Consider the following 24,828-nt stretch of genomic DNA (forward strand, 5'->3'; position numbering starts at 1 on the left):
GCAGAGTGACATATTGTGCTTACCCTTTTGAAGAACGTGTTGTAACGGGAAGAGCAGAGTTAGTTGGGGGAAGGGATCGCTAGAGAGTTAACATCTAATTTTAAATCCAGTGGCTGGAATGGGAAATGGCATTTTATCGCTAGTTTGGATTTGGTAATTATCAAAAGTCATAGACCAAGCCAAAGGATAGAATTGAAGGTTTATGGAATTCTGCTGGGATTTCCCCTCCGTTTATTTAAATTAAGGTTGCTGTGCTCAGGAGAAAATTCTTTTAAATCCTACTGTCCAAGCTTCAAATGTTTTCACTTTGTAGTGAAAAGGGTTTTTATTAGTTGCTTAATGGGAGCTTTAAAAAATTCCTTTGCTGTTTCCAAAGCTGAGGGTCAAACGCTGACCGTTGCTTTTGAAGAACTTGCTGTGGGAAAGCGTGCGGGGTAGTCTTCCTTGGTAGGTGATGGCTCAAGGGTAAAAGCTGGCTTACCTGTAATTGCCTGCCTCCAGTATGGTGGGGGTAGACCACCCACCTCACCCTGCTGGCAACTCCAAGCCTGACCCAGTGACCGGAAGTACCTCCGACCTAGGAGGGTTATAATTGACATTTAATCTGGCTTTTAGGAAGAGAGGGGTTAATGAAGAATCTCCATTACAAACGTGATGGTAGGTTTTTGTTAGTCTGCTGTTTTGCTCAGCGTTGGTGGTTTCCAACTTATTTCCTCTTGGTTTTTAATACTCTTACTCATTATTAAAAATGAACAGTTTTTTTCTGGACTATAGAATACATTTAGAATCCTGATAACTGGGGAGAAATAAAGGTTCTGAAATTCCAAGTAAACTGGTTTCTCCAGCTAATGGTAACTAAGTTAAGACTGAATCATTACTGTGCATCTAAATGTGCTGAGATGGGCCACCGAGAATGCCTTTGAGGACCCAGACTGTGGATATTAAGGTGTATTGTGGAAACAATCTGTTTCTTACTCTTTCCAGAACAGGTTCTGAAGAGATTTTGTAATGGAGAGCAGAGCAGCAGCAATGTAGAAACTCTCCTTAAGTTTTCTGAGAATCTCATTTTTTTCTAAGTTTGTTACATACTTTAAAAATTTGTAGTAGGGCGGTGGTGGTGCACGCCTTTAATACCAGCACTTGGGAGGTAGAGGCAGGCGGATTTCTGAGTTCGAGGCCAGCCTGGTCTACAGCATGAGTTCTAGGACAGCCAGGGCTACACAGAGAAACCCTATCTCGAAAAAACAATTAGCGACTTGGCTCCTGTAGCAGCCTTCTTTGGGCTGAGTGGAGAAGTCAGTGAGATGAGTCCTTAAGTTGACAGCCCAGTCCTTTTTTAAATTTTATTTATTTGTTTGTTTGTTTTTTTGTTTTTTGTTTTGGTTTTTCAAGACAGGGTTTCTCTGTGTAGCCCTGGCTGTCCTGAAACTCACTCTATAGACCAGGCTGGCCTTGAGCTCAGAAATCCGCCTGCCTCTGCCTTCCAAAGGCGTGCTCCACCTCTTCAGGCTGATAGCCCATTCTTTACCTATCAGCTCAGATCTTTTTTGTTACTGGTGCTAGGATTGAGCCCTTGCAATTATCTCAACCCTTCTGCCCTAGACTTTATCTGTCCCTTTTATCTGCTGAAAGTTGTAAAGCAAAAAGATCTAGACAATCATTTTATCTTGATGCTTTGTAGGAATGGAAGGGAGGAAGCTAGGTAGAAAAAAGAAGAGTAGTACGATTGAGGATTAAATCGGAACCTTAGCTGGAGGTGGGAGCTGGGGATGCTGGGAGTCGGTCCAGGGTCTTGTTCTTGCTCAGCAATATGGGAAACAAGACAGTTTTATTCAACAGAATAGCAGAAAGCAGACCTGGCTGGACTGACCTGTAACCCAGTACAGTGTTACTTACCTGGTTTCCTAGTGTCGGTTTGTCCTATCCCACCTGTTCTGGTCACCCAGGTCATGGTCTGATTCAGTTAACAGATGCCTTTTCCTACCGAGGAGCAGCCCTAGGAGAGGGTTCTGCCTATCATTCCAGGGATGCCTCCCCCTGCCATTGCAGTGCCTTCGTCTCTAACACCATTCCCTTCCGGTTTCCAGCCATTTCCTGTGGGCACTGTCACTAGAGTACAGGAGGCAGAGTGGTCCACAGCCCTGGAGGACACTTCTGCTGAGTATCCTCAGGTCCCACTCCTTCTGATTGCTTGGGAGGAGTTTGGTGGTTGGATGAATCTGTTAAGTGTTCTAATCAGCCGGGAGAGGCACTTGTCTTGTATTTTCCTTAGCTATCTACTTAGCCAGGCTAATCATTACAGACCACTAAGCGAGGAGGCAAAGGTCACTTTTCATTTCTGTTGTAGAAGATGAGGAACTTTGCAGGTCCCAGTGTTTCAGAACTTCCTTGACAAAATTCACATGGTTATGAAACTTTTTATAGAAAATTCTTATAATCTAGATACTTTGCCACATTTTCTTCTGTTGAATTATTGGCTTCTTTCTTTGCTAGTCCCAGAAGACTTGAAACATCAGAAGGACATGACAGGGCTTTGGTGGGTCAGGAGACCTGTGTTGTATCTATAGCACCTGATCTCTGGTTTTTTTCTGGTTTAGCTTAGTGCTGTGGGAAATTCAAATCATATTTTGACAGGTTACTGAGAAGTTACTGTTTCTGAAATGGTGTTTCTTTGCATGAAACAGATGTTCTCAGCCTTTTAAAAAAAAAAGTGGGAGCTGGGTGGTGGTGGCACACGCCTGTAATCCCAGCACTTGGGAGGCAGAGGCAGGCAGATTTCTGAGTTTGAGGCCAGCCTAGTCTACAGATTGAGTTCCAGGACAGCCAGGGCTACACAGAGAAACCCTGTGTCAAAAAAAAAAAAAAAAAAAAAAAATCCAAAAAACCAAAAAAAAAAAAGTGGGGGCCTGGGAGACTCTAGAGAGATGACGCATAGCTTAAGAGCACTTGCTGCTCTTGCAGAGGAAGAGAATTCACTTGACAGCACCTACATCAGGCATCTAAATCCCTTGTTACTTTAGCTCAGGAGATCTAGCACTCTCTTTAGACCTCTCAGCACACACATGGCATATAGATGTATATATATAAAATAAACTGACTTTTTTTATATTTATTGTATATATATGGTTGTTTTGCCTGAGGAGATCAGAAGATGTCTGTGGATCTTCTAGAACTAGAAAGATTATTTTATGTGTATGAGTGTTTTGCATGTATGTATGTCTGTGTACCACATGGATGCCTGGTACCTGCAGAGGTCAGAAGAGGGCATTTGATCCCTTGGAACTAGAATTATAGACAGTTATGACCCACCATGTAGGTACTGGGTACCAAATTGTGTTCTCTGCAAAAGCAGCAAGTGTTCTTAATCTCTAAGCTACGTCTTGAGCCCCAAAATGTTTTACACACACACACACACACACACACACACATGTGTGCACATAGAGGGAGGGTTTTGTTGTTTGTTTGTTTGTTTGTTTTGTCTGTATGGTTAGTTTTGGTATTCGTTTTATTGGGGTGGCTAAGGATGTTGTTTTGTGTTTCTCTGTGTAACTCTGGCTGTCCTGGAACTCACTCTGTAGACCATACTAACCTCAGTCTAACCGAGATCCTCCTGCCTCTACCTCCTGAGTGCTGGAATTAAATATATGTGTCACCACTGCCTAGCTAATAAAGATTTTTTTAAAAGAAAAGCTTTAAAGAAAAAAAGAATGAAAGGGCTGCAGTACTATTAACTATTGCTACACAGAACTACTGTTGTCTCTGCCACTCATGCTGTGGGCTTCAGGCAGGTTATTGGATACTTTTGTTTTTTGATTCCTGTGAAACCATGTAATAACTCCAAGCTCTTAGACCATGCATGAAATTTTAAATGAGATTTAAATCTATAAAGAGTATATAAAAATGATTTCTCTTTCCAGTCTATTACCTTCTGTTGAAAACAAGTCTTTGTGTACCATATACGTGTGCTTGCTAGGGATCGGACCCTGGTCCTTGACATGCTAGATGAGTGTTCTACTGCCGAGCTCTGCATTGCCGCTACCACCACACCATGCACGCAGTGGTTCTGTTCTGGAGCTGCTTTCTTCAGTCACCTGTCCTTTCTCTTGGGTTACTTGGGAAAGGTGAAAGAGAGCACCTACAGGAGCACTGCATGGGTGCAGAGCAGAGCCTTAACCTGGAGGACCCTGAAGGAACTCCATTTCTCCCATTCACTGCAGGCTATGTCTGAAGAAAGTGCCTGTGCAGTGGACATCAGCTTTCCTAACACTTGGTTTCTGGTGTTTGTTATGCAGGGGCTAGGTCTGGCTTTCCTCCCAATGCTGCTGCCCGCTGAAGTGGGAATAGTGGCTGTGATTCAGGAAAACCAACTGTTTACAGAGGGTTAGTTGAGTGGGTATTACGTGTTAACCTCATGGCACCCAAGAGAATAACAAGTCAGATCCTTTTAGAATTACAGCTGTGCAGAATCCCAGTTCTTCCTTCCTCTTTCCCATTTGCCTTCCTTTACCGTACGTATAAAATATATGACTAGTAGATAAAATACTGGGAATGAACAGTGTCTCAGAAAGACTGAGGCTGTCCACTGCAGATCTCTCAACTGTTTACACTGAGGTCTGGGTGTTAGTGTATCTGTGTAAACACTGCCAACTGTCCTGCACTTCTGAGAAGACAGGGCTAGCCCCTCTGCCCCACACAGAGTCTCCCTCCCAGATGTTCTGGAATTTGTTGTCATCCAAGCCAGGTCTCTCATTTTAAGTGCTGTCCCTCTGCTATTGGGTAGATGAGTTACATGGCCTCTGGCCTTGGATGTTAAAAATAAATAGGCCTAACAGACTCAGATCCTGAATCACCCACAGGGAACCTGTCTTATAATACAGATCCCAAATTTCAGGATGATTATACTCAAAATACAAGGATGGACTCTCTCCACCTTGCAAACATGCTGCTTTATTTGGATAGGAGAGTGGCTTCTGGGAGATTGTCCTCTGAAGGCTTTGCGTATACTCACAGTGGAGCGTGGACAGGAGCACTGTTCCACCCTCGCCGATGTGGAACAGTGGCTCCTGCTCAGATGCAGTGCAGATTAGCAAGAAGACAGTTTGATTTGGCCCAGCTCTGTAGGAAAGAAGCAACCTAGAGAGGCAGCCTGTGGAGAGGGAAGGCATGGAAGCCCTTGTCATGGACGTCTTGGATCTCCTTCTTTCTCCGCTTTAGTTTTCAACAACTACCTCAGTAAAGATTGAACGCTTGTGATTTGTGAGTGTGTAGGTGGTGGTACCGAATGCTACCATCAGTTTGCATTCTCACTCCGGTCAGTCAGTGAGAAACATTCCATGTCATGGGTGAAGAAGGCAAAGAGGAGACAGTTGTAAAGCAGGCCCATGAAGGATGAGCTTGTGCACAGAAGGGTGTATTTCTGTGTAGGGGATCTGGGTTTCTGTGCAGGGGATCTGGGCTTGCGTCGAAGGCTTTGGCTTTGGGTTGCCCAGAGAAGGGGCAGCTAGGTTTTATTAGCTTTGTGTGATGGGTTGGGAAGTGTTGGAGATTTAAATTTTAATATGCTAGATAGCAAGAAAATCAGTCATGTTTCTGGGGGCAAATTCTACAGATGATATGCAGAATAGCTCTGTGTGAATTATGTCTTTAGACAGAATGACCCGTATCAGCATGTTTTCCCAGATGGAAAAATGAGTCATCAAAGTTCTGTTAACATTAAGAGATTAGGAACCACTCCAGTGTTCAGCATGAAGTTTTATTTAATTTCAGATTATAACCTTAGGTAAACAACGCTTAATCTTACATAAGAAAGCATGGGTTGATAATCTGAGAACAGGCAGCTGTTGGACAGCTACAGGTCAGCATTGAGAATTTCTCTGCTTTTCATTTTGTTCCTCCAGTTAAGACACTGATTAGTCTTAACTGGTCACAGTAGAGTGGACAGTGCAGGCTCTCAGGTCCTTTGTCCCCTGCCTGTTGAGCCACGATGGCTTAACAGACTTAAGGAAAATTGAGGTTGTTCAGTAAAGCTTGGGAATTACTTACACAGCCTCAAAACCCTAACCCTCCAAGGGTATATTCATTCTTCTCTAACATTTATTTATTGGCTGTAGGCGAATATTTTGTCTGCATGTATCTCTGTGCACTATGTGTAGGCAGTGCTGGTAGAGTGGTCAGAAGAGGGAGTCAGAGCCTCTGGAACTGGATCTGCCTCCCAAGTGCTGGGGGTTAAAGGCCTGTGCCACCACCACTCAGCCCAATAGAGTTTCTTAATATAAAGCTTTTTCCCCCCTCCAACTCTCACACAGTTTTCTTTTCTTAGAAATACAGTTATGGGTGGGCAGTGGTGGCACATGCCTTTAATCCCAGCACTTGGGAGGCAGAGGCAAGCGAATTTCTGAGTTCGAGGCCAGCCTAGTCTACAGAGTGAGTTCCAGGACAGCCAGGTCTACACAGAGAAACCCTGTCTCGAAACCTCCCCCGCCCCCAAAAGAAAAAAAAAGAAAGAAATACAGTTATGGGTCTGGAAAATGACTGGTGGTCAAAAGCTCTTTATGCTTATCCAGAGGACCTAATTTTAGTTCCTAGCACCCATGTGGGGCAGCTCACAACCACCTATAACTCTGGCTCAAGGGTCTGACTTCTTTTTTTGTTTGTTTGTTTGTTTTTTGGATGTGTTTCCACCCACCCCCACCCCCCACCCCGAGACAGGGTTTCTCTGTATAGCCCTGGCTGTCCTGGAACTCACTCTGTAGACCAGGCTGGCCTCGAACTCAGAAATCGGCCTGCCTCTGCCTCCCAAAGTGCTGGGATTAAAGGTGTGTGCCACCACTGCCTGGCAGGGTCTGACTTCTTGTGGTCTCTGAAGGTGCTCTTGAACACACAAGTAAAATTAAGTATGGAAAGAGAAACACAGTTGTAGCACCTTATTTCATATTTTAAAGATCTTTATTCACTAGATGGTGGTGGTATATTCCTTTAATCCTAGCGCGTAGGAGACAGATATCTGTCTCAAAGACTAAAAAGCAAACAAGCAAAAACCTTTAAATGTTGCTTTCTTTACTAGCACAGCAAGCAGCCTGGGGAAGAAATGTGAGTAGATCTGAGGGATTAGTCATCAGGAAATTGACCGCTGTCCTCTGCACAGCTTCTCTCTGGGAGCTGTCTGAAGTCTCCCAGCCTAGTCTCTGCAGCTTGGCAGCAAGTGTGCTGTGGTGCGGAGGGCTGTCTGCCTCAGTGTATCCATGGCCTGGGGCTCTCTGTTGAGTATTTTGTTTTTGTTTGGTTGAGTCAGGGCTTTTATTGCTCAGGCTGGCCTTGAACTAGAGATTGTCTCTTTTCTGGAGTCCTGGGTTTGCAGGTGTAGGGCAATATGCCAACAGGCACTGTTTCATTACCTAAAGTGATGTAAGAGGGTGTGACTGTTTCCCTTGTGTGAGTGCAGCAGGTGTGTGATTTTTGTCGAGGAAATTTGGTGCCAGTATTGGAAAGAAAAGGCAGTTTTTAAAGCTGAGGCTTGGCCCTTTGCTGTCTATAGTGTGTGTCCTACACCTGTTCGTGGACTTATCCTGCACATGCAAACTGACAGTGACACCAGAGTGTTTTATTTTTATGCAGTGCATTTGTAGAAATTGTTTATAAATGGGCTTTAAAAAAAGATTTACTTATTTAATTTATAGAGTACATTGTTGCTTTCTTCAGACACATCAGAAGAGGGCATTGGATCCCATTACAGATGGTTGTGAGCCACTATGTAGTTCCTGGGAATTGAACTCAGGACTTTTAGAAGAGCATAGTGATCTCTCCAGCCCCTAAATGGACTTTTAAAAACACCTCTGGGGGCGGGGGTGGTCTGAAGATCAAGGTCAGATGTCCAGCCTTGGCAGTAAGTGAATCTTTATCCACAAAACCTGTCTTGTTGGCCCTTGCTTTGGACTTTATAGTGCTGCCTACAAGGACCCAAGGACTATCATTATTCCTTTTGGACACTTCTTAAAGTTTCCTTTGCCCTTGCTCACCAGCATGACTTATGTGCTTTGAAGCTCTACAGTTTTATTAGGTAAAACAAACAGAAGGTGTTAGTATGTCTTCAGAATTAAAAAGACAAACGTTAATAGCTGTCATAATGGTCAGTCAATATCTCCATTTAAAGCTTATGTTTTGTATCATAGAGTTGTGTCCTTATATGTGAATCCATTCTGACTTGAAAACCTAGCTTGCAGAGAAGAGTATCTCAGTTGGGAGGGTGCTTGCATAACATGCATGAGGCTTGGACCTCCATCTAACTGGACATGATGTTGCCCAGCTAATCCTAGCACTTTTGAGGGCAAAGCCAGACTGGGAGACAGAGGAGACATCCTATCCTTTTTAAGAATTATTGTTTTATGCATTGGTGTTTTGCTTGTATGTATGCCTGTGTGAGAGTGTCAGATCCCCTGGAACTGGAGTTAAAAACAATTGTGTGCTGCCATGCACATACTGGGAATTGAACCTGGGTCCTCTGGAAGAGCAGCCAGTGCGTTTAACCTTTGAGCCATCTCTTCACTGTCTCCAACCTCCCACCCCCTTTCTTTCTTTCTTTCTTTCTTTCTTTCTTTCTTTCTTTCTTTCTTTCTTTCTTTCTTTCTTTCTTTCTTTCTTTCTTTCTTTCTCTCTTCTTTCTTTCTTTCTTTCTTTTTTTTGTTGTTGTTGTTGTTGTTGTTTTTTGTTTTTTGGATTTGGTTTTTTTTTTCAAGACAGGGTTTCTCTGTATAGCCCTGGCTGTCCTGGAACTCACTCTGTAGACCAGGCTGGCCTCGAACTCAGAAATCCGCCTGCCTCTGCCTCCCAGAGTGCTGGGATTACAGGGTGCGCCACCACCGCCCGGCTTCACCCCCTTTCTTTTAAGGAAAAGAAAACTTAGCTTGCTGATGTTTGAAAAATATATTTTGTGCCCGGCAGTGGTGGCGCACGCCTGTAATCCCAGCACTCTGGGAGGCAGAGACAAGCAGATTTCTGAGTTTGAGGCCAGCCTGGTCTACAGAGTGAGCTCCAGGACAGCCAGGGCTACACAGAGAATCCCCTGTCCCAAAAAAAACAAAAAAAGAAAAAAAGAAAAATATATTTTGTCTGTGTAGGTTTTTATTTTGTTGTTTTAAGTATAAAGTATATTCTAAAAAATTTTTGTAGGGCTGGAGAAGTGGCTTAGAGGTTAAGAGCACAGGCTGCTCTCCCAGAGGTCCTACGCTCAATTCCCAACAACCGCTGGTAGCTCACAACCATCTGCAATGGGATCCGATTCCCTCTTCTGGGGCGTCTGAAGACAGCTACAGTGTACTCACATACATAAAATAGATAAATTTTAAATCTCCCCTAGCCCCAAATAGGATCAATCTATTTAAATTTTTTTTTCATAAAGTATATTTGAAATAATAATCCTTAAATAGTCGGTTCATTTTAATCTTATTCTAAGTTACACTTAGAAAATTAAAATAACAGTAAACCACCTTGTTTGGAGAAGTAAGGTAGCACACTAGTCTTAAGTCCCAGCTCTTCACCAGTGAGAAAAGTTGCTTCATGTCGTTTGAAAAACCCTGTGAAAAGTGAACAGGACAGTCCTTTTCCTCTGAGGCCTGTGTGTCTGTCTTTCTTTCTTTCCTTTTTTATTTATTTATTTATTTTAATTTTTATTTATTTATTTATTTTTTGAGACAGGGTTTCTCTGTGTCTTGGAACTCAGTCTGCAGACTTGCTTTGAACTCACAGAAATCCATCTTCCGCTGCCTTGAGTGCTAGGGTTAAAGGCTCCCACCACTGCTGGCTTATTGGTTGGTTGGTTGGTTGGTTGGTTGGTTGGTTCCCCCCCCACCCCCCCACCCCCACCTCCCACCCCCGAGACAGGGTTTCTCTGTATAGCCCTGGCTGTCCTGGAGCTCACTCTGTAGACCAGGCTGGCCTCAAACTCAGAAATCCGCCTGCCTCTGCCTCCCAGAGTGCTGGGATTACAGGCGTGCGCCACCACCGCCCGGCTGATTTATTTTTTAAAATTGCATATGTGTGTATGTTTGTGTGCAGTCACCCATGCATACATGCCAGGTTGCACATATGACAGTCAGAGAACAACTCAGTGTCTGCTCCCAATTTGTACCTTGTCTTTAAGACAAGGTCTCTTGTTAGTTGCTGTGTAAGCCAGCCTAGCAAACCTGTAAACTTCCTATGAATCTCCTGTCCCTCATTTCCATCAGGGATATGCTAGGACAGCACACTGCTTTACATGGTTTAGGGGATATCTGTCTGTGTCTATTTTGGTGTTTTGGGTTTTTTTTGGTTTTTTGTTTTTGGTTGTTGTTGTTGTTTTGTTTTTTGGTTTTTTGGATTTGATTTTTTTCGAGTCAGGGTTCTCTGTATAGCCCTGGCTGTCCTGGAACTCACTCTGTAGACCAGGCTGGCCTCAACTCAGAAATCCGGCCTGCCTCTGCCTCCCAGAGTGCTGGGATTATGGGCATGTGCCACCACCAGCCCTGTGCCCTTGAATTCAACAGATCTACCTGCTTCTGCTTCCCTAGTGCTGGGATTCAAGGTGTGCACTGCCACACCTGGCTAGTTTAGGTGATTTTTAACTCTGCTCCCTGTAATTGCACAGTTGGCAGTTACCACTTAGCCATCTCCCTGGCTTTCCCTCCCCCTTCCCTTCTCCCTCTTGCTCCAGTCCCCACTCGCTCCGGCCCCTCCCTAGCTCTTTTTTTAAAAGATTTTTTGTTTGTTTGTTTCTGGGTTTCTTGTTTTATTTTGGCAGTGCTGAATATGGGACCCAGGCCCTTGCAGTGTATTAGACATGGACCTAACCACTGAGCAACACTCCTTCCTGGAGTGTTAACAGTGTTCAGTTAAAGTTGCACTATTCTGGCATTTTCCTGGTATTTTGGGGTTTTTTGGTTTTTGCTTGTTTGTTTTTCCATTTGTTTGTTTTTCTTTGACTTTGGGAATGTGATTGTTCTGTTTACGTCTTGAGTCCATCTGAAGTGTGGGATTGTCATTTCTGACGATTGGCCTTTGAGATTTACTTACCACTACAGCTGGCAAAGTTTGGAGTTGAAGGGTGCAGTTCACAGGGCCTAGAGAGTCTGTCTCCTGGAGGTCCTCGCTGGGCCGTCTTGGAAACACCTACCTTGTCGACTTGCTAGAACCACAAGACGTCTGGAGCCTTCCACACTGTCTTCACAAGCAGTCTATATGTCTCAGCGGAATTGTATTCCTTAATTTTATTTTTATTTTAAAAGAAAAATTTAGGTAAATGTCATGATCTTAAGACTTATTCCTCTTATGGATTTCCATTGTGTATGCAAAGTATTTGTATATGCTGCATGTGAAGAGCGTGGGATCGTCTGCTCAGTAGCACTGTGCAAGGGCATGTTTAGCTGCTGTTTGTAAGACTATTGAAAACCTAGGTACTCAAGTCCCACAGTGTAAGACTAGTGCCTGGCTTACTGTACCACAGGGGCTATTCCTATTTTAGTGTTTGCACAGAGGCTCTGAGTTCTAGATTATAAAATTGAAAACCATGGTTTTCAGCTCTCAGTGGGTTTATTGTGACAGTCAGGAATAAAGCATGGTCATTATCTGTAGAATAAGCCAGTAGCCTCTTTCTGCTTGCCTTTCAAATATGTGAGCAAGTGCACGAGCACACTCCTGCAGCCTGTGCTCATGGAGGTGTGTGGAGTTCTAAGCTTCCTGGCTGTTGTTGGCTTTCTGTTCTTCGTGTTAGTGAGTCACCATCGCATGCTATTTTATTATCTTGCAAACAGTCTCTGGAATGTTTTATCCTGTTTCTGCAGGATGAATGGAAAACCACTGAGGTTGTTCTGAACAACATTCAAATGAAGACTTTCTTCAGGAACACCTTAGTTACGTAGTTTTGGCTTTTGCTGTTGTCTCTTTGTTCCCATGTGTAAGGTTTGGATTGGGGGTAGGTGGATTAAGAATGGTGACTTTGCAGGTTTGATTATTTGGGAGGGAGGCCTAAAACAGATATCGAGTTGTCATGGTATGCCGTTGGTGGTTCCCAGCATCAGACTTGGTTCTGTTTTAGTGAGGAGCTAACAGTTAACAGGAGGGATATCTATCTGCCAGGGAGCTAAAGATAATCCAAATTCAGGGAAGACACACAGCGCCGGCCACCGCCCGTGCTCTTTCTCTTGGTTTTGAACTTGCTGGAACTCACCTAAGAAATGGGAGGGAGGTCCTTCCTTCAAAATAGCAGGATTGCCTTGCCCATGTCCTCACTTGCATGTAGTTCACGAGAAAAACAAGAGACTTCCTTTTGATTAGTGGGAAACTATTTTAGGGCAGGATAGCAAGGAGGGAGTCCCCTTGTCCTCTCTGATAGCCTACCCCTGATAAGAAGGGCTTCTTAACTTGTTTGGGGGGCTCCCAAAACAATGTTCTTCTGGCTTTTTGTTCACCTGCTTTCTCCCATGCTCCATTCCAGCACATGTAACCTCTAAACCAAAAGTGTGTTGCTCATAACCAGAGCAAACCTCTTCTCTGCTTTTATTTTGAAAAGTCCTCCCTGTTGTTAGTGTGGAGGGTATTAGTGCTGAAAGCCTGTTCCAAGTGGGCATTTGTGCATCCCAGAGGAACTTTTGATTTATTTCCTTAACTCTGCCCTCCTTTCTCTGTGGTTCAGAAAACTTTAATGATCTGTGAAGCTTGGAGACTTCAGTGCAGAACAGTAGTGGTTTTAAGGACCCCCTCCCACTATATAAAAGGCCTGCCAGGTTCCCCATGCTGGGTTTTGACTCCCTATAAAGCTAGCCGCTCACAGATTTTTGGTTGTGTGGCCGGGCATCCTGGGTTGGGGCCTTGATATGGCTTTTGTAAAACATTTTTTCCTCCTTTTCCCTCTCCCTTTGAAAAATTGTAATGAAAATTCCGGGCTCTCGGCCAGCCTGTGGGATGCAGTACAGTAGAAATGGCTCCGGTGCCCTTTGTTACTGCTCGGCTTTGATTAGGTTTGTTTCCCTGTAAGGTTAACTCTGCTCCCCTTGCCCCGCCTGCGCTCGTGGCTGAGGAGGGAGGCTGATGAAGCCAAGGGTAAGCACAGTGTTGTGCAAGCTGCTGAGGCCTCGTGGCCTGCTTGTGCCTGGCAGAGGAAGCCGGGCGAGGAAGCGTGTCTTCGCAACGTGATGTTTTCCTCATTGGCTGCCTTGTGCTTTGGAGTGCAGGGGGTGACGAGCCGTGTGGAGCTGTGTAGGTCTCCTCTGCTGCTTCTGCTCAGGTGTTCCAGGAAACCACTGTACAGCATGCTCTTTCTGTTTCTTTGTAAAATTGTGACACACTCTGGCTGTGTGGCCTCGGCTGGCCTCTAACTCCATTTTCCTGCTTCTTGAGTGCTAGGGTTATTAGTATAGGACTCCGTGTGAGGCTGTACAGCTTGAGATTCGGTTAAGTTTAAAATCATGCTGTCCAACCTCTGAGACTCTGCCTGGTGCAGGAGGATGCTCCCAGAGCAGCAGTGTGCAAACAGTGGTGCTCCTTTGATCCTCTGTGGCTCTCATTTCAAAAGAAAGAGGTGCTTGAAGCTTTAGAATGTTTTTTTTTTTTTCAAATATTGCTTTGACCTCATATTTATAGCTCTTTTTATCCTAGCAACAGAGAACCTTCAGACAGCATTTTCCCAGTCCTCCCAACACACTGAGGGTGAGGCTGAGAGCCAAGATAGTAGATGTGAGTGTAGAGGATGTCAGGCAGATCTTAAGGTGGCCCTTACGCCCTGCAGCCTCTGTGCTGGGTGCTTGCTTGGTTTTCAGGCAGTGTTTACTTCTCATAGAAAGAAAATGAGACTTCTAAAATTCCTGATTTATTGTAGACCAGCACACAGGGATGAAGTCTCCTGTAAATCTGTGCAATCCCTTGTGTCCGAGTGATCTGGAGACACCAGCCTGTAATCTAGCAGAGGGCATTGTCATAAAAACTTGTTTGATTCGTGCTGTAGAGTCTCAGTCTTTGGAAAAATGTTGGCCCCACTGCCTTCCAGACTAGCCTGTCAGAACTGAGTTGTTTGAAGACAAAATTCTGTGATGACCAGCATGGCTCTGTGGTCCTCAAGTGTGTGAAAGATCCAAACCACCAAACAGAAATTGGCCACAGAGGAGTCTGTGCCAAATAGAGTTTCCTCAGGTTCCCCAAGGTGACTGAACCTGCACCCCACACTGCAGTGCCACTGACTGCCCCTGCAAGCATTAGCTGCCCACTCCGGCCAGAGCTTGTTTAGGTGATAGAGATTTTGAGGTGTAGGTTTGGGATTTTATCATTTTGTTTTGTTTTTTCTAAGATAGGGTTTCTCTGTATAGTCCTACTATCCTGGAACTCACTTGGAGATATACCTGCCTCTGCCTCCTGAGCCCTGGGATTAAAGACCAGGCACTGGGCTTTTGTTTTTAAATTTGTGGTTCTGATGGGGTTTTGGAAGATAAGTGAGGCTACTTCTTCTCACCACTTCTCCCAAAACCCTGTGAATTCTGATTATTGCCTGAGATGAAATTTTCTTCTACAATATGTAGGAAGGACCTCTTAGTTTTCTCAAGACTGTTTGAATAAATGGAATGGAAATGTCAACTGCTCTAGTTTGCAATGGTTTCTTGTTTTTGACACATGCACAAACATCTTTGTGTATGTAATAGAATGATTTAAAATGTCTGGCTAAGGCCTGTTGTAATTCTACTCTCAACTGTTCAGATTCCTTCTGCTTGCTTGGGGTTATGGATGTGAGATATATGATAGCTCTTTTTATCCTAGCAACAGAGAACCTTCAGACAGCATTTCCTCTGTGTTCACTCAGTCAGTCGTGTGTGAGCATGCATGTGCGTGCTCATGCTAAAGTGTGCATACAGAAGTCAGAAAATACCTGTATGTTGCTGAGCCATCTCAATGGCCCTTTTTTCTTTAGATTGATTCATTTGTGTATGTGCGGGGAGGAGGTTGCGTGAGCGCTCATGTCTGTCTGCCTGCCTGCCTGAGGGTGCACGTGGGATACCTGGACCTGGAGCAGCACCTGCACACACAGAAGCCGGCAGAGGGTGCAGTGTGCCCTGTCCTCTCCTCCTGTTCTTGTGAGGCAGTCTCTCCCTGAACCTGGAGCTCTCATTGTCTCAGGTATTCTGGAAGCCAGAAAACCCACAGTAATACTCATGTCTCCACTCCCCTCAGTTAGGGTTACATGTGCTCATTAGGCACCCACCTTGGTCGCTAAGATCTGAACTCTAGTTCTCTTGGCTGTGCATCAAGTGCTTTAACCACTGTGCGCCTGTGAAGAAGAGTGTGTAATGTGAGACGCGGTATTTGGGAGCATTTTATTGTTGGTTATTTGTGGAGTTATTTGCTTGACACAGGTTCTTATGTAGCCAATTCTGGCTTCAAACTTGCTGCATGGTCAGAGCTGACTTTTTCTGTTAGCTACTTGTCTTGCTTGGACAAAATATCTGATGAAAGTATCCCCACCCGAGATAGGGTTCCTTTGCGTAGCCAGCTGTTCTGGAACTAGCTCTGTAGACCAGGCTGGTCTGAAACTCAGAGATAACACCTTCCAGCCCCTGCTTCCTGGGTGCTGGGATCAAACCCATTACACCGCCTGGCTGTAATAGAAGCAACTTTAAGGCAGGAGGGGTTTATTTTGATTCACAGCCCAAGGATACAGAATTTTGTAGCAGTGAAATTATAATGGAGGAACATTAGGCAGATACTGTCAGGACAGTACAGGAAAGTGGGTCTCTCACCTTGGTTAATCTAAACTAGATAATCCCTCAGAGGCAAGCCCAGAGACTTGATTCCTAGGTGATTGTCCATCTGTTAACTGACAAGTATAAACCATCAAAGTCTTGATCTCCTGATCATCCTGCCTCCACTTCCCCAGTATTGGTGTCACAGACATTCACCCTAACCCCTGATCCCTATGCCCTAACCCTAAGCTCAGATGCAGTTTGCTGCATATTACACTCTAAGCAGTGAGCTTACTTCTCATTCTTAGTAGTTATGACTTGTGGTGTATTAGGAATATGTAATCTGAAAACAGTAATTGCCCCAAACACTGACATCACACTTAGAGGTAAAGCTGTTAGATTAAGATGAGGAGCAAAATAAGGATGCTCAGTCTCCCTCCACCTCAATTTCTACATCATTAGGGGAGGTGTGTGTGTGTGTGTGTGTGTGTGAGAGAGAGAGAGAGAGAGAGGGAGAGAGAGAACCCAGAGACTATAAATGGAACTATGGAGACATGGAAAAATTTCTGTGGTTGAAATAGTGAAAATAAGTGATGTTTTGTGGACCCGAGACAGCCAAGTAAAACCCAACAGAGATTTAATTGTTATCTGGGGTGGCAACAGGAAGTATAAGATCCTTGCAGTGGCTATGAGAAGTGGTCTGTGAGGCCTTTGCGTAAAAACAACAACAAAAAGCTATTAAACAAAGGCTTTTTTTTTTGAGCCCCCCCACCCCCCACCCCGGGTTTCTCTGTAGCCCTGGCTGTCCTGGAACTCACTCTGTAGACCAGGTTGGCCTCGAACTCAGAAGTCCACCTGCCTCCGCCTCCGCCTCCGCCTCCGCCTCCCAAGTGCTGGGATTACAGGCGTGCGCCACCAGTGCCCAGCAAACAAAGGCATTTCTAAGTGTGAGTGTCTCAGCACTCAGACAGTGCAGGGAAAGAGGCGAATGTGGGCTGCATAATAGCAAGATACGGTTTAAAAACAGCTACCAAAGCCTGTATGGGTGGGCGGCGTGGTGGTTGTGGGTGCTTCTAAGTAAATTCAGCATGACTGCAGTTTAAAAATGTTTTCATTAAATAGAATTGGCTTCACACTTACATCGCCGTTTGGACTGCCCTGTTTCCACCTCCCAAGTGCAGGGATTGATTATAGGCATGCACCACCATGAACAGGCAAACATTTCATTGTTTGTGGGGCCAGGGAGCAAACTCAGGGTGTGTGCTCACTGCCATTTCAAGCTCTGACATCCGAGTGTGTTGTTTCCTCTGTGATGTTGCTGAACATAATAAATGTGACCAGGAAGCTGTATTGTTGAAAGTTTTTTTTACATAGTTATTGAAAACAGAGAGCTCAAAGTTGAATTTTCAAGGCTTAGTTTTTCTATTTGCCATTTAAACCCATGAAATATGGGCACAAAAAGGACTTTCTTCCCTCCCCCAAAGTTGAACTGAAAAATCAGATTATACGGGCGGTGGGTGAAGGTCAGAGGTAGTGAACTTGCCCAATATACTCAAAGCTCTCCATTCCATCTCTGGCACCTCGAAAAATCAATTCATTTACAAGTTAAGATAGTTAAAATTATAGGTGATGCTAATTAAGGTCCTGTATGTACCAGGCAATGTTTGGAGCATTTGATCTGCACGCAGCTCAGTACAGTCATGTTGCAAGCTGCTTCTCCCTCCTCCCTCAGCCTAGCACCAGATCAGAGGACGCCACCCAGCTGAGCTCCTTTCCTGCTTCCTAGTAATGCAAGCAAGGCCAAGGAGGGAATTGTTCACTCTTTGATATTATTAAGCTTATTCTTGTGCTTGGCTTCTTTGCACAGAGGGGTAGATAGACAGTATCTGCTGAAGGGAAGTCTGAAGCCTTAGTGTTTGGAACCATCCAGCCACAGTGCATCATCGGATTGTTGGTGATTTTCTGTTTTTATTTTATTTACATGTGTTTGTTTACTCAGCCAGTCACTAGACATTCAAGTTCCTCTGTGAAAGCCGGTTTAGTTGGAGCAGGTAAGTACAAAAAAGTAAGCATGAATTAAAAACAAACAAGAACTATGTTTCCTTTTTCCTTAGATGTTTAGACTTCTAAGAAAAGCCCACAGGACAGGTGAAGGGTGTGATAACTACACAGGGATGGCAGGACGCTTGGACCAGGTTTCCGCTGGGCTGTGGCTTGCACCCCAAGTTCACATTTTATTTCTGTTTTGCCTTTGTTATAGTCCCCTAAAGCTGTCAGGTAACTCCAATTAAACTTGTCTCCACTCACTGGGCGGTGGTGGCGCACGCCTGTAATCCCAGCACTCTGGGAGGCAGAGGCAGGCAGATTTCTGAGTTCAAGGCCAGCCTGGTCTACAGAGTGAGCTCCAGGACAGCCAGGGCTACACAGAGAAACCCTGTCTCGAAAAAACCAAATCCAAAGAAAAAAAAAAAAAAAACAAAAGAAAACTGGTCTCCACTCAAGCACTGGGTAGGCCAAGTACCTGCAGGGGAGGGCCTACGGCAGCCTCTCCCTCCCCTCAGACATGAATTCTGGTGAGTCAGAACGTGTGCAGTTCTGTCTCTGCCAGGATTGTTGTGGTGAGGGTTTACTGAGTTGCAGGTGATGACGTGATCTTGCATGCTTGCAGCTGAAAAATAAATCTTAATACTCAATTATACATTTTAAAATAGATTTCACTTTTTAAAAAAGATTTATTTATTCATGTATTTTATGTATATAAGTGCTCTGTCTTCATGCACATCAGAAGAGTGCATTGGACCCCATTGCAGATGGTTGTGAGCCACCGTGTGATTGCTGGGAATTGAACTCAGGACCTCTGGAAGAGCAGTCAGTGCTCTTAACCACCGAGCCATCTCCAACCCCAGTTTAGATTCTTTGTAATCATTTATGTGCATGTACGTGTGTAGGCGCTCAGATAGAGGCCAATGTCGAATGGGGGCACAGGGTCCCTCCGTCTGGAGTTAATCAGAGGCTGCGAGCCATCTGACCTGGGTGCTGGGAGCTGAACTCTGGTTCTCTGCAAGAGTGCTCTCAGCCACTGAGCCACCTCTCCAGCCCCCAGGTCACCCATTTTAAAACTGTACAGTGTTGTTCAGTTTTTTTTATCTTTCTCTTTTATTTTACTTTGACCTCAGCCACGTAAGTGCTGGGACTAATAGACATGGTTTATTTTGACTCATTCATTCATTTATATATTTCAATATATGGTCTCACTGTGTAGGATCCTAGGTTGGGCTGAAACTCACAGAAACAAACTTTGCTTGGCTCACTTATGATAGAACATTCTATTAAATTCCCCAGATAATGTCTTAAGTTGCATCGTGTCTGAGGTGGATTTGTATGACTTTACACAGGATCTAGTTACAACAGTCTGCACTTGAATTAGACGTAGATATTGGGGTTATAGAATGTCAAGAAATGCAGCTGTGAGTTGAGCTTCCCATGCCACTGTCTTTCCTGCATGCTTCTTTTTTCATGTTCTCAGATGTCCTTCATACAGACACAAGGGTCTATGGTAGGCTACCTTTAATTTACAGTGGAAGAATGGACCTTGAGTGCCTGTTATTGCCTGTATAAAATGGTTCTTCAAAAAGTTCATGTATTGAAGTCTGTTCCCAACTGTTGAAGAACTTAGGTACTTGCAGATGGCTCTAGATATATTCTTGTGGATAAGAGAGCTGGTTAGATGTAACTGAGCAATTAGCAGTGTGTTCTAGCGCGGGAGAGATGATGGTTCAGCAGTTCAGAGCACTGGCTGCCCTCCCAGAGGTCCTGAGTTCAAATCCCAGCAACACATGGTACCTCACAACCATCTATAGTGAAATCTTGGGCCCCCTTCTGGCATTCAGATGTTCATGCAGATACTCATATGTTAGATAAAAAACTCTCATTTTGTTTGTTTGTTTTGTTTTTTTCAAGATAGGGTTTCTCTGTGTAGCCCTGGCTGTCCTGGAACTCACTCTGTAGACCAGGTTGGCCCTGAACTCAGAAATCTGCCTGCCTCTGCCTCCCAAGTGCTGGGATTAAGGGCGTGCGCCACCACCACTGCCCAGCCTCTTGAGATACTTTTAACTTCACTTTCCGAAACATTCATACCTCTCTTTTCCTGCTGCTCAGCACACACAGACTGTGTCCCACGGAGAATTTCACCCTAGTAGCAAACACGCTAATCAATCCATCCAGACACTAGAGGCAGCACCTGAGGCTGCAGGTTAAGCTCTCTGTGTGTGCCAGCTCTGCCCCTTTCAGACCCAATAATCAGGATACAAATTGGGTTTGATTAATTTCTTGGGGTGGCAGACAAACACTACTCCACATTTATTTGTTATATTTAACAAGATATTTTACAGGACCCAAGCAGGTATATAGGGACCATCTGGAGGGGTCCTGAGGACCTGAGCTTTCCCCAAAAAGCTGGTATATACCATCCTCTTGGGTGTATACCAACCACTGATGGAGAAGAAATCCATAGAGGAGTTCTTCTCTATTTCTATTTTGTGTGTATGTGTGTTTTCCCTCATGCATGTCTGTGCACTGCAAGTAGAGAGGACATTGGGGTAATATCTTAGATAGGTGTCACTGGGGTTTATGGGGATGTTGGGGTAATATTTAGAAAGGTGTCACTGGAGCTTAATGGAGGGAGATTGTGCATCATTGGCCAATGGTGATCAAGTTGACCTTCAACCTTCAAGCCTTTATGAAGTTTGGTAAAGGGTCTAAAACCTCAGTCCTTTGCACTCTGTAATCCTACCTTGATTGATCTTTCTGGCAGCCTGCCCCATCCTGTCACCCCCAGGCTTTGGGACTCATTAGCATAGGAAAGAATGCACCCCTTTGAGGCTCTTTCTGTCAGGAAATGAGGGCAAAGACCAAATGTGTCTGGAAACCTGAAGTCATTTAATTTTTCTCTGATTTCTGTAGCACCTGCTTCTTGGGGTAGTGGAACTGAGAGTATCCTCCTGTGCAGTTTGCCTGGTGTTAACAATGGAAACACCACTTTCCCTAAGCCTGCTTTTGTTGCTTGAGAGGACTGAGTGCCTCCTATGGACGTATGTGTTATTCGGGAGCAGAGTTCATTCTGTGGGTGGAGTAAATTAAGACATAGTAGTTTAATGGGTTTCTGTCAAACTGTGTGTGAGGTAGAGGAAGAGGGACGGTGGTGACTGGTGCTGCCAGAGCCTGAGGTCTGTCTAGAAGGCGGGAGGAAGTATCTTCATCCCAATCTTGAGCTCAGGGCTTCTGTGAGACCCTCTAGTGTTAAGGTGATGCAGCAGTTGGGAAAGCTGTCCTGAGGGAGTGCAGGCTTTCTCTCCAGGGGCTGTCTCCTTTTCCTCTTAAAAGCCACCTGGGACTTGACCTCCTGGGGCAAGCATCTGCATTTATACATTACATTAAATTCCTTTGCACGGAGGAGAAGATAGGGTGTGATAGAAGATACTGGGGAAAGGGTGAGCCTGCAGGGCCTGGTAACACACACACTCTGCAGGAAAAGGCAGAAGGAAGCAAACTCAAGGCCTGTCTGGGATGCAGAGTGAGTTCTAGACCAGCCTAAGCAGTAGGCTGTCTCAAAATAAAACATTTGAATGGACTGGGGTTCAGTTAAGTGAGAACACTTGTTTCAGTCTATAGTAACACACATACATTCCCCACCCCTACCCCCCTCAAAAATGTTTCTCAGGTAACTGAAAGATTGGGGAAAATATTCAGAGGAAGCAAAAACTAACTTGACCTTGCATTCCAGTTCCTATCTTTCAAAATAGCCAGCTGCATAAGCGTGTGGGATGTTCTTTTGCACGGTACTATAAAAATAGCATCTGCCTGCACTGGTCCCTGGGCTTTGGATCCCTGGCCACACAGGCCACAGTAGCTGAGTCTTCATCAGGTCCGTAGGTTTATTCCTGGGCAGCAGTTTGAGAACTTGGGAAGACAGGACAAATGCAGACAGATATGGCCAAGCTGTGCTGTTCATGGGAGGTGTCGGGAGCCCTACCTGAGTCTTTCTGCTCCCTCCTAGGAGTACACCGCCATGCACATGCCTCATGCACATGCCTCATGCACATGCCTCATGCACATGCCTCATGCACATGCCTCATGCACATGCCTCATGCACAGTGCAGGGTTTTGGTACATCAGGAACTCTGTTTCTGAGATGGGTCTCACCTGTGTTACCTGGTAGAGTTTTGAAATCCAAATCCTGGGTCAAGTGGCCCTCCTGCTTTAGCCTCTTAAGTAGCTAGGACAAGAGATGCGTGCCGTTGAGCCTGCCTTTCCAGGTTGATTTGTTTTTGTTTGGGAAATATTTGTTTGCTTGTTTTAATATGTATAGATGTTTTCCCTGTCTATATGTCTGCATACTTTGTGTGTCCAAGAAGGCCAGAAGAGGGTGTTGTGCCCTTAGAACTGGAGTTAAAACAGACAGTAATGAACTGTGATGTAGGCACTGGGAATTGAACCCAGGCCTTCATGAAGAATAACTACCACACACACACCCCAAACCCCTAAGCCATCTCTCCTCTCTCCAGCCCCCGCCCCCCAGTTTCATTTTTCATGTACATAGTTGAGAGTGCTGTCATTTTCTGTGAAATGTAAGCCCTGGCTGTTACCCCTGAGCTGTTCTTTATCTCCTTGTCGTTCTGAATGTGCCGTCTGCTCGCTTGTGTGGCTCACAGTGCTGATCATGAGTGGCTGAAACTCACTGAAGGGATCATCAACATTCGCCAGTCTCCAGACCGACGGCCAGGTGATGAGACGTTTCACCGTGGAGCAGCTGTGTGTTTGCCTGTCCGACCTTAAATGCAGGCCTGACTCTTTAGCACAGAGGTCTGTCTCCATGATAGACAGACTCCATACCATTGTCATAGGGATATAATTAAAGCTAACAGGTGGAACAGTAGAGGTAAAGGCGTGTGGTTTGCTGATAGGGAAAGTTGCATGTTCCACCCTGGGCTAATATTAGACAGTTAAACATGATGGCTGCAACTCCCTGGTCAGGAGGAGGGTTTGTGTGTCTTGTTAGGTGTGGTTAGTATGGCTGAGCGCTGGGTAGAAATAAGAGCTTATTTCTTTTATTGTGTGTTCTGCTTGTATATAAGTCTGTACTATATGCAAGCAGTGCCCATGTAGGCTAGAAGATAGCATCAGATCTCCTGGCTAGAAGATTGTGAGCTGCTGACTGGTATGGATGCTGAGACCTGAACTTAAGTTTTAAATACTGAGCCCTCTCTTCGGTCCTTAAGAAGGTGATTTAAAGAAATAACCTGGGAGCCGGGCGGTGGTGGCGCACACCTGTAATCCCAGCACTCTGGGAGGCAGGGGCAGGCGGATTTCTGAGTTCGAGACCAGCCTGGTCTACAGAGTGAGTTCCAGGACAGCCAGGGCTATACAAAGAAACCCTGTCTCGAAAAAACCAAACCCCAAAATCTAAAAAAAAAAAAGAAAAAGAAAAAAAGAAATAACCTGGGGAGGCTGGAGTTGCAGCGCCCAAGGCTAGGGGTCTCTGAAGAAGCACCCTCTCCAGAAGGGAGGGGGATGGTCTGAAGGATAGCTTAGTGGGAGAGCACACTGCAGCACAAAGAGGTAAGGTGTGAAGTACAGGGAGTCAGGCTGCCCTGAAGCCAGCCACTTAGCCCCTGCAGCAAACCACTCTGATCAAGAAGACCAGGAGTAACCCTTGACTTTTGTATTTTGTTGAGTTTTATATCTTACAAACAATTGTGTGTTGGGTACTGCACCTTATTTTTTTTAAACTTTAAATAAATATGACATTCTGTAAGACAACATGTGGTTTTAGGTTGTTTAAGAGGTGAATTAGTATATTCCCCATACTACCCATTGGTTTTGTAACTATTTACTAAACAGCTACAGTGTTGCATAATTGAGACTGTAGTGGGTGTAAGTGACTTACTGTGTGAAGCCAGGCCCTACTGAGCACCAGAAACTACTGGGCAGTTTGGGAAATTGTAACAGAGAACCCCATTTAATTTAATTAAGAAGAACAAATTTGAAGATTGCTGTTAAATATGACTGTGGGGATGGGGGTGGGAGAGGGAAGGTAGAATCTGGAGAAAGTCATCTCTCCTGGGAACTCAGAACTCTGCTGAAATTAAGAGATAGCAGAGGTGGGTGGGGCGCCTGTACAGATGGCCTTCAGACTCCTAGCAGCAGGAGCATCCCCTGGTCCACTGCATTCCTAGTCTGCCCTACCCTGCAGGTATACCGAACTAGGAAACAGCCACACCCACTTACTCTCAGGCTTTGAAACTTTCTACTAAAGCTGTGGTTTGGCCTTTGGGCTTTTGAGGTGGGGCCTCACCCTGTATAAGTTCCACCTCTTGTTCTCCATGTAATCTTGAACTCCAGATTTGGTTGCCTGCACCTACCAGGGGCTGGGATTTCAGGCATGTGCCTGACATGACTGGCCTCTGGGAATTCCAAACAGAAAATGTAAGGGACACAGTATGAAAACTGTAATAGGCTGGATTATTGCTCTCACTCTAGGGCAGTAGTTCTTATCCTTCCTAATGCCCTTTAATACAGTTCCTCATCTTGTGATGACCCCCCCCCATAAAATTATTTTTGTTTCTATTTCAGAATTATAATTTTGCTACTGTTATATAGCATAATTAAATATCTGTGGTTTTTGATGGTCTTTGTTTGTTTGTTTGTTTGGTTGGTTGGTTGGTTGGTTGGTTGGTTTTTTGAGACTGGATTTCTCTGTGTAGCCCTGACTGTCCTGAAACTCACTCTGTAGACCAGGCTGGCCTTGAAATCAGAAATCCGCCTGCCTCTGCCTTCAAAGTGCTGATATTAAAAGCATGAGCCACCACAGCCTGGCATTTTTGTTCTTAATCCTGCTAAAATGCAGGATTAAGAAAAAAATGTACATATCCTTCCTTCTTATTTTTTTTTAAGATTTATTTATTTATTTATTAATTATATGTGAGTACACTGTAGCTGTCTTCAGACACTCCAGGAGAGGGAGTCAGATCTCGTTATGGATGGTTGTGAGCCACCATGTGGTTGCTAGAATTTGAACTCGGGGCCTTCAGTAGAGCAGTCGGTGCTCTTAACCTCTGAGCCATCTCTCCAGCCCCCC

The 24,828-nt window shown here is 44.8% G+C and overlaps 1 protein-coding gene across 11 annotated transcripts in view; it reads left to right on the plus strand.

Annotated features, from left to right (window-relative positions):
• The window catches only part of Rere (arginine-glutamic acid dipeptide repeats), a 332,839-nt gene that overhangs the window by 282,710 nt on the left and 25,301 nt on the right, over positions 1-24,828 (plus strand). The window lies entirely within an intron of this gene.

The sequence above is a fragment of the Apodemus sylvaticus genome, chromosome 3, assembly GCF_947179515.1.
Source record: "Apodemus sylvaticus chromosome 3, mApoSyl1.1, whole genome shotgun sequence".
Classification (NCBI taxonomy): Eukaryota; Metazoa; Chordata; class Mammalia; order Rodentia; family Muridae; genus Apodemus; species Apodemus sylvaticus.